The sequence below is a fragment of the Saccostrea cucullata genome, unplaced genomic scaffold (genome assembly GCF_032062105.1).
Source record: "Saccostrea cucullata isolate Sc308-1 unplaced genomic scaffold, CSIRO_AGI_Scuc_v1 ctg259, whole genome shotgun sequence".
NCBI classification, from domain to species: domain Eukaryota; kingdom Metazoa; phylum Mollusca; class Bivalvia; order Ostreida; family Ostreidae; genus Saccostrea; species Saccostrea cuccullata.
This window is the reverse complement of record NW_026934432.1, coordinates 508264-518370: the sequence shown is the minus strand read 5'-3', so window position 1 is coordinate 518370 and position 10107 is coordinate 508264. Positions and strand designations below refer to the sequence as shown.

The 10107-nt window shown below is 31.8% G+C and overlaps 1 long non-coding RNA gene across 1 annotated transcript; it reads left to right on the top strand.

Annotated features, from left to right (window-relative positions):
- Nucleotides 1-2237: 2237 nt before the first annotated feature.
- On the top strand, nt 2238-3544 carry LOC134240687 (uncharacterized). Its single transcript, XR_009986504.1, has 3 exons — nt 2238-2279; nt 2963-3122; nt 3478-3544. It is a non-coding gene; the product is annotated as an uncharacterized LOC134240687 (long non-coding RNA).
- Nucleotides 3545-10107: the final 6563 nt, after the last annotated feature.

Below are 10107 nucleotides of genomic sequence, written 5' to 3'. Positions count from 1 at the left end.
TCAAGATTAGCAAAGCCATGATTGGTCATATTCATATGGAAGCATCCTCAGGTAGTTTATATTTAATTTTATTCAAATCATGACCCCCGGGGGTAGGGCGGGGCCACAATGGCCGACCAAATTTTTACATAGAAATATTTAGGAAAATTCTTTAAAAATCTTCTTCTCAAGAATAACAAAGCCATGGTTGGTTATATTCATGTGGATGCATCCTAGGATAGTGTAAATTCAAATTTGTTCAAATCATGACCCCCGGGGGTAGGGCGGGGCCACAATGGCCTACCAAATTTTTACATATAAATATATTTAAGCAATTCTTTTAAAAATCTTCATCTCAAGAATAGCAAAGCCATGATTGGTCAAATTCATATGGAAGCATCCTCAGGTAGTGTAGATTCAAGTTTGTTTAATCATGACCCCCGGGGGAAGGGCGGGGCCAAAATGGCTGACTAAAATTTTACATAGAAATGTATAGGAAAATTCTTCAAACATCTTCTTCTCAAGAATGACAAGGCCATAATTCATCATATTTATATGGAGGCATCCTCAGGTGGTGTAGATTCAAGTTTGTTCAAGTCATGAACCCCGGGGGAAGGGCAGGACCACAATCGCCGACCAATTTTTACATAAAAATATATAGGAAAATTCTTAAAAAATCATCTTCAGAATCTCAATAATAGCAAATCCATAACTGGTCACGGGACTTCTTTTGAATTTAAACTTTTCAATAATAAATTTCTACTTTTTCCTAGCTACAGTGCTCAGGTGAGCAATGTGGCCCATGGGCCTCTTGTTAATCTAATCTAGAGCCTAGCGAAAAGGAGTTGACTCTAACGTTGCGGATGCAAATACCACTACGTAATGTGGCTCTGAGTGCCTCGTAGAAGTTTTAATTTGTAACACTCCGCCGGTAAGTGGTGGAGTCTCGATATGAGTGAAAAATTCTCGAAAGAGACGTTAAACAAACAAAGATATAAAATTGTGGGACCTTATTAACAAAATGAACTGTTACAACGCACTTTGATAAATTACGACACTTTGAGCATTTTTATTTTTATTTCAAAGTGCGTCAAAATTGGGACGAAGTAAATGCACTTTGAAAAAATAAATAATTTTCAAAGTGCGATAATATCGGTCATGTTCACGCACTGTCTTTGAAAAACATGTGTATGGCTCGACCAATGTTCTTGCAAAATTTTAGGAATGATAAATAATTGAACTTAAAAGGATACATTTTCTGTGATATAGTCTCTTCAAGATCTGATATATGGACAATATAAACATTTTAAGACCTGGTTAAAGTTATAAACATTGTAAATGGGGAAATAATGAGGAAATGTTCACTTATATTTTATAATATACTTTCGTTTCTTTTCAATTCTAGACTGTAATAAGGTCTATAAATGATCTACTGAAAGCAGCGCATATTTCTTTTGAAAAAGGAAGCAGGTTTGATTTTTCCATCCTATGGAAATTCTTTCTTTTATTTTTTACAAGGTCGACAATTCAGGAATAGAAATTGATATCGATAATTATTCCAAAATAAGGATCTTTTAAGTGTGTGTACAGTATTAGATTAAAGATTCAGTGATTTGAAATTTAAATGTACAGTTGAAGATGTTGAAGATAAGAGATTCTTACAATGGTGATTGAAAAAGAAATCCAGAGAAGAACAGTTTTACTATATGATGGCGATAAACGAAAAAAATGACATCGTTACACATAGCAGGATTCTTGATAATCTTACTCCAATGAGAAAAAAAATATATCATTTACCGCAAATATACAAATTACAGTCTTTAAATGTCAAATACTAAAATGGAAAACCTCAAAGAAAATTTAGTTATTTTTAAGAATTCCTCATGAGTACTTGATAGAAAAATGATTTTCCATTTTAGGATTTGAAATTTCAATTTTTTTTTTGTTTGAAAGTCGACGAACGTAAAATGCATGCTAACAGCAATACGTTTCATGAGTGTTTTTCAATGGCCAAAAATTCCCATAAAACAACATTATCATTTGTTCATCTAATTAACGATCTGTCATTAATGGGTTATGATTTGAATCACATTTTTTTGTTTTTTAATTTGTCTGCTTCCACCTTAACCTGTACCATAATTGACATGCAAGTGATGTAGACTGAAAAAAAGATGAGAATATTAATCAATCAAATTCTGTGTTTGTAGGGAATTTCCGATTTTGCCTGTTACCTGGGAGTATAAAAAGAGAGAGAATCTTTCGGATCTTTGCCTTCAGGACTTTTTCTGACAAAGGACATAGTAAGTATCTTAGCAATGAAAAAAATATTTTGACTTTTCATCTGTAAGGTCTGAGAAAATGGTTTCTTTTTGAAAAAAAAATAATAAAAATTTACTTTAGCTCTTTCTATAATTTATAAATTACTTCGATTATTTCACAATGCATAGTGTATAAAGATCTTCATACCTTCATATCATGTTAATATACATCGGTATCCATGGCTAGATTAAAAAATAACCTCAATTTCTTAAGATAAGTAATTTTAAAATACCTCTATGAGGTAAAAATTTGGACTTTCTATATTATCTTTATTAGAATTTCAAAGAACCTTGAAGCACTTAAGATGAATGAAAAAAAATTGTCGCATGAAAAGATTTAATTTTCAAGCTTCATTTTAATCCTATTGAATTTGTCAATAAATTGAAGAGTTATCCTTTCTAACTGAGGATCGGATACCCTTAAATCAAAGTTCTAATTTCTAAAATAAAAATCTAAAACTTCCAGATTTTACACTTGTTTGGAAATTTGAAGTTTTAGGTTTTTGAGCTAAGATATTATATTTCAACATACAAAATCAGTTAAAGTTTCTGAATTTTAAAAATTTGAACTTATATATTGAAATTATAAATGTGTAAATAATTTTAAGAATTTAAATGTTTAGTGTTACACGCACCTTTTTCATCTTTTATGTAATTTTTTCCAGGTCGCCATGATAGCGTTTGTACTACTTGTTTCCGTTGCGCTCTGCAGTGCTGATTACGACAAGAAAAATGTCTATCATCCAGGAGGAGGAGTCTATCCACCTGTCGGCGGAGTTTATCCACCTGTAGGAGGAGGAGGAGGCGGAGTTTATCCACCATTTGGTAATCATATGTATTTTAAATTCCATCATTTTTATTTGAATTAATGTTTCTTAAATCAGGACATACTGAAGGACGAACTGTTAAAAGTTTTAAAGTTTAAAGAAAAATAAATGGTGATTGAGCCATTCGGGAAAATATTTGAATATTTCATCTTACCGAAATTCCCTGTATTATACTGATTTGGGAATTAATGAAACTTTTGATATATCTGTCCAAATAGAATAATGAATTGAAAACAAAATACAAGTTAGGAATTCAGTTTTAAATCATTATGTCTTCAATACTTTTTTTTTTTTGAAAAAATGTAATTGTCTGTTTTCATTTGAACTTTTTCATTTTCTTTTTTAATCCCTAGTAAACAAACCTGGTACCTGTCAAATTTTGTCAACACAGGAGACTTGGGTAGGCCATGTTATTCCGATTATTGGTGTCCAGGACAGAAATGCTGTTACAATCTTACTCTAGCACAAGGGTGTGCCAGGTTTATCCAAAAAAGAACGTGTATTATATCACACAGAGGATGTTTGAAAGCTTTAACTGTGAACGAAAATGTTAATTTATTTTTTCAGTAAATTTGCAAATTCAAGCTCATATGCTTTTATAAATTGAACCTCAAGGTGTTGGTCTCCAGAGATTCGTTATTTTGATTTTAGAATTGAGCAGAAATGTTTATATCAATCATAAAAAAATACAGAATTGCTCTAATTAAGCAAATTTCATCAAATTCCATTACCAATTTCCCACGATTGCTAATTTTTTTATTCACCTATAGCTGCTGTTTAAAAAAATGGAACTCGTAAATATACATAAAGGAGCATGGGCATAGTTTCAACTGAATTTTTAAAACTAATTTTAATATTTACAATTCCTACCTAAGGCATCATCTATTGATTACCAAAAATTTGAACATCATTTGTTGATTAACAAATAAGATACAGAACTTAAAGTTCTTTTTAATGTAAACAAGGCTCGTGCCTTGTCTTTGTTAACATATAGAAAATATCATATTTATAACAAAATGAAATTCAGCAAAGCAATGTAACTGTCGAACTGTATTTAAAATTAACTTTAATTTGAAATTATCTACTTTGAACGAACATATATTAGTATATTAACCTATGTAAACAAAAACATGACACAGACCTTGTTTACATAACAAAGGTTTGGAGCTCTAAATCTGTCTTGTATCTGGACAACTGACGTTTATATTTTTGATGATCATTACAAAGACCCTAGTTAAATATTTGTAAAAATAAAAAAAAAATTGAAATTTTAGCTCAAACTGTGTCTATGCCCTTTTAATTCGTCATTTGGAAACTTATGTCGTTAAAAAAGCATCATTTCAGAACGCTAGTACTTAAAAGTTGATATTAGAAAGATACCCGAGTTTATCATTGACAATGTCTATGTAGTTTTAGAAAGTGGGGACTTCAAACAATTTCAAATTCAAAATTTAATTTTTTGGGGTACCAATTGCACCCCGATATTATAACAAACCTATTTTCATATTCTAAAGAAACAGAATTTCTTTGTTTTCAATCACATGTCAAACCGATAATTTTAGTGAAATTAGAATTCAATTACATTGAACCACTGAGTCTCTCTTACAAGTCTGTTGAATATTTCACTAAAGGAAAAGTTAACCTAACTTTAAAATAGACATAATGACTTCGATTTGTCTATCGTCAGCTTTCCAAATTAATGTAGCAATGTATCCCTATCACCAGCATAAGGAGTTTATTTTTGGCAGTTGATTCGATATGCAACAGTTTTCTCTACGTACGAACGATTTCTGAAACAAGGCATGCTATTGACAATCAAGTTGATAAACAAAGATATCTACAATTTTTTGATGTTCAACATTTCTTTAATCCGCTGATCTATACAATGTCTTTGTCATAAAACACAATTCACGAATAAGTCATATGCTGTAAGATGTTTTTCATATTTAACACACTAAATTGTCTGCGATTTTTTTTTCGTTTGCCAAATCATTACAATTGGCACATAGGATTTTTTTCCGGTCAACAGGGAAATTTACTCCTCTATGCACCTGATTCCACCTCTGATGGTTGAATAGGTCCGTGATTATACTTCCTTCCTATGTATTGTTTCAATGGGATTAGAATTTCGCTTGATTACGTTCCACTATCTCTATATGTCAAAAATATGTGTTTCTTTACCTAAAAGTCATTTAGATTTATTCTGTGTGTTATTCTGTTAAACAAAGAAAATATCAGTACATGTCTTCGTTTGACTTTGTATTTGGAAGAAATTCAATCTGCATAATATGAAAAACCAAAGAGTACAAATCTGATTATTATGAATCAATAGAAAATATATTTACATTTTGAATAAAATTAACCGTAATTGAAATACTTCAAGATGCATATACCCTTGATCTATCATACACATTATTTCTTCTATCATAAATCATGCAAAATTATTATTTTTACTGAAGAATAATTAGTTATAATTAGAACTTACATTAATTTGCCTAATAATGGATATGAATCAAATAAACGCATCTTGTCGCTTATCTTTGAAATATTTTACCTGTGGGATTTTTTTTTATGAATATTTATGATAAAACCTTATTGTTCGTCCATGTGAGTACTCTTGAAAAATCAAAAATATATTTTTTAATATAAAAAAAAAATTAATTTATGTGAGGATAACTCTAAAAAAAATAGTTACTTTGTGCTTAGATTAGAAGAAAACTCAATATAAACAACTTTATTTTTGAAAAATTTATGATGGAAGTATAAAATAATTTAGAATTATTAAGTTCTGGTCTGAGGCAGTAGTACATGTGATACCAAGTTTTATCTCCATCATTCCGATATATCATTACAGGTAGTTAACCTCTCAGAGATACTGGGTTAGAAATTTCTTCCTATATTTGTCATTGACCCGTGATCTCTCACCTTGACATCGCAGGATCATATATTGGTCAATTTATTTCAGAAAGAGAACCATCATGGATTCTCTAAATATTGCGGTCAATATTTTCCTACGCCCATTGAGCGAACAGAAATAGAATATACGCAATTAAACATAACAGTGACTATGGAAAGATGTCTATATAGCTACGAATTATATAAAACAATGCAAGACTTTTATAAAGGTTTTTCATTTGACACACCTAAAGATCGAGGAGGAATTCCTTTAATATATATTAAGAATGTATTGCATTTGGTTGCAGAACGTGAAATTTTGAGCAATCAAAATTTGAGAATTTTTCCATGCGGGGCGTTTTTATCATTCTTTAGTGGTGATGACACAGATATTTTTGTAAGTTTGATTATATCATATTTATTTATTTTCGGAAGATATTTGAATGCACATATCACGATTCTTTTTTTTTTAAACATAAACATGTATTTGCCTATGGTTACTTTAGAGAAAAAAATCATGTTAAAGATATCGATGTTGTAAATCCTTTGGTGTATTCCAATCAATAATCTTGAAGTTCTTTCCCTAGACATAATAATAAGCCTACAATATTCACATTAATTCTAAAATGAAAAAAATAAATAAAAACCATATTTCAAACCATTTTGAAGAAATTATTTTTCTCGACACATAATTATTGATATTCATATATCTTAAACTAAATATTGATTATGCAATTCTGATTGAAGCGCGTCTTTAAATTTGGATGGGATAAAAAATAATTCCTTAGGGAATTAGGACCCTTGGTCAGCGAGACCTCGATTTATACATATCAACGCACTTTTTTTAAACTCACATGGTTTTTTGCATAAATTAAGGTCACATTTTTCTTGCAATAAAACTTAAAATCATCGAGCTTCAGTACGGAACATTACCCTAAAGTATTATATATTTTATGTTAAAGGTGCATATTCTCTATCTTAAGTTTTAAAATTGCATTTCTGTAAAAGGGAATTAGTTTAAACATTGTATGACGTTACATGTGTATGATTCCACCATAGGTATTTAAAAATTATATAATCGAGCTTTTTTTATACTATTTAGTTGAACTGCTCAAATTGACTTCTTACAGATGAGTATTTTTCAACCTAACTTTGCCCATTTTCCATACTTGTCTTGGTTTCGTGGAAATACAGCACCAAAAATGACAAAACTGCATAAAGAAATCACGTCAAAGGATATGATAATCAAGTATTGTTTATCTTTCAACATAGTGAATTGTAAGTATTGAAAAGAAAACACCGAACAGATGAGAAATACTTCTATCATCTTGCGCTTAAGTGTCATATTCATGTACAGAAAATACTGAAGTAACATGAACTGCACTTTTTCTGTATTAAGCAAATGCAAAGGTATGCTTTAGAATGAACGGATACAAAAACGGGTTCATTTGACTAGAAACCATGAAAAAACATTTGGGAACTGTCATATTCTATCATCGAAGAGCATGAAAACCCTACCACTTATTATGTTTGAATTATGTTTAAAGTAATGTAATAAGATCAAAATTAAGTTATAGATCACTTTTAAAATATATTTTGTCGTCAGGTTACACAAATGTTGCATTTTAAGAATGTGACCTTAATTTGGGCAAAAAAGAAAACCATGTGAGTTTGAAAAGTACGTTAAGCTGTAAACTCTCATCAGGAAGAAATGTTTTAACCTCTCTAATTCGATTCAAACCTTTAAGGATCAATCCCTTACTCCTCGACTCAAGAGGAAACGCTCCTACCAATGTGGCACGTGGGCGACCATGTCTTAAAATGAGTAAAACTTCTGGAAAGGGCGTTTAACAAACAAACAATAATAGCAGTGTTAGAGTTTTTAGCGCACCTGAGCTGGAAGCTCAAGTGAGCTTTTCTGATCACATTTTGTCCGGCGTCCGTCTTTCCGTCTATCTGCCTGTCTGTCTGTCCGTCTATCCGTCTGTCTGTAAACTTTTCACATTTTCATCTTCTTCTCAAGAACTGCTGGGCCAATTTCAACCAAACTTACCACAAAGTATCCTTATGTAAAGGGGATTCAAGTTTGTTCAAATAAAAGGCCACGCCGATTTTCCAAGGGGAGATAATTATGAATTAGTGAAAAATTAATGGCATTTTTAAAAATTCTTCTTCTCAAGAACCACTGGGCCAGGAAAAATGAAACTCATGTGGAATCATCCTCAGATAGCGTAGATTCAAGTTTGTTCAAATTATGACCCCCGGGGGTAGGGCGGGGCCACAATGGCCGACCAAATTTTTACATAGAAATATATAGGAAAATTCTTTAAAAATCTTCTCAAGAATAACAAAGCCATGATTGGCCATATTTATATGGAAGCATCCTCAGGTAGTGTAGATTCAAGTTTGTTTAATTTATGACCCCCGGGGTAGGGCGGGGCCACAGTGGCCGACCAAAGTTTTACATAAAAATATATAGGAAAATTCTTTAAAAATCTTCTTCTCAAGAATAGCAAAGCCATGGTTAGTTATATTCATGTGGATGCATTCTCAGGTAGTGTAGATTCAAGTTTCTTCAAATCATGACCCCCGGTTGTAGGGCGGGGCCACAATGGCCGACCAAAGTTTTACATAGAAATATATAGACAATTTTTAAAAAATCTTCTTTTCAAGATTAGCAAAGCCATGATTGGTCATATTCATATGGAAGCATCCTCAGGTAGTTTATATTTAATTTTATTCAAATCATGACCCCCGGGGGTAGGGCGGGGCCACAATGGCCGACCAAATTTTTACATAGAAATATTTAGGAAAATTCTTTAAAAATCTTCTTCTCAAGAATAACAAAGCCATGGTTGGTTATATTCATGTGGATGCATCCTAGGGTAGTGTAAATTCAAATTTGTTCAAATCATGACCCCCGGGGGTAGGGCGGGGCCACAATGGCCTACCAAATTTTTACATATAAATATATTTAAGCAATTCTTTTAAAAATCTTCATCTCAAGAATAGCAAAGCCATGATTGGTCAAATTCATATGGAAGCATCCTCAGGTAGTGTAGATTCAAGTTTGTTTAATCATGACCCCCGGGGAAAGGGCGGGGCGAAAATGGCTGACTAAAATTTTACATAGAAATGTATAGGAAAATTCTTCAAAAATCTTCTTCTCAAGAATGACAAGGCCATAATTCATCATATTTATATGGAGGCATCCTCAGGTGGTGTAGATTCAAGTTTGTTCAAGTCATGAACCCCGGGGGAAGGGCAGGACCACAATCGCAGTCCAATTTTTACATAGAAATATATAGGAAAATTCTTAAAAAATCATCTTCAGAATCTCAATAATAGCAAATCCATAACTGGTCACGGGACTTCTTTTGAATCTAAACTTTTCAATAATAATTTTCTACTTTTTCCTAGCTACAGTGCTCAGGTGAGCAATGTGGCCCATGGGCCTCTTGTTAATCTAATCTAGAGCCTAGCGAAAAGGAGTTGACTCTAACGTTGCGGATGCAAATTCCACTACGTAATGTGGCTCTGAGTGCCTCGTATAAGTTTTAATTTGTAACACTCCGCCGGTAAGTGGTGGAGTCTCGATATGAGTGAAAAATTCTCGAAAGAGACGTTAAACAAACAAAGATATAAAATTGTGGGACCTTATTAACAAAATGAACTGTTACAACGCACTTTGATAAATTACGACACTTTGAGCATTTTTATTTTTATTTCAAAGTGCGTCAAAATTGGGACGAAGTAAATGCACTTTGAAAAAATAAATAATTTTCAAAGTGCGATAATATCGGTCATGTTCACGCACTGTCTTTGAAAAACATGTGTATGGCTCGACCAATGTTCTTGCAAAATTTTAGGAATGATAAATAATTGAACTTAAAAGGATACATTTTCTGTGATATAGTCTCTTCAAGATCTGATATATGGACAATATAAACATTTTAAGACCTGGTTAAAGTTATAAACATTGTAAATGGGGAAATAATGAGGAAATGTTCACTTATATTTTATAGTATACTTTCGTTTCTTTTCAATTCTAGACTGTAATAAGGTCTATAAATGATCTACTGAAAGCA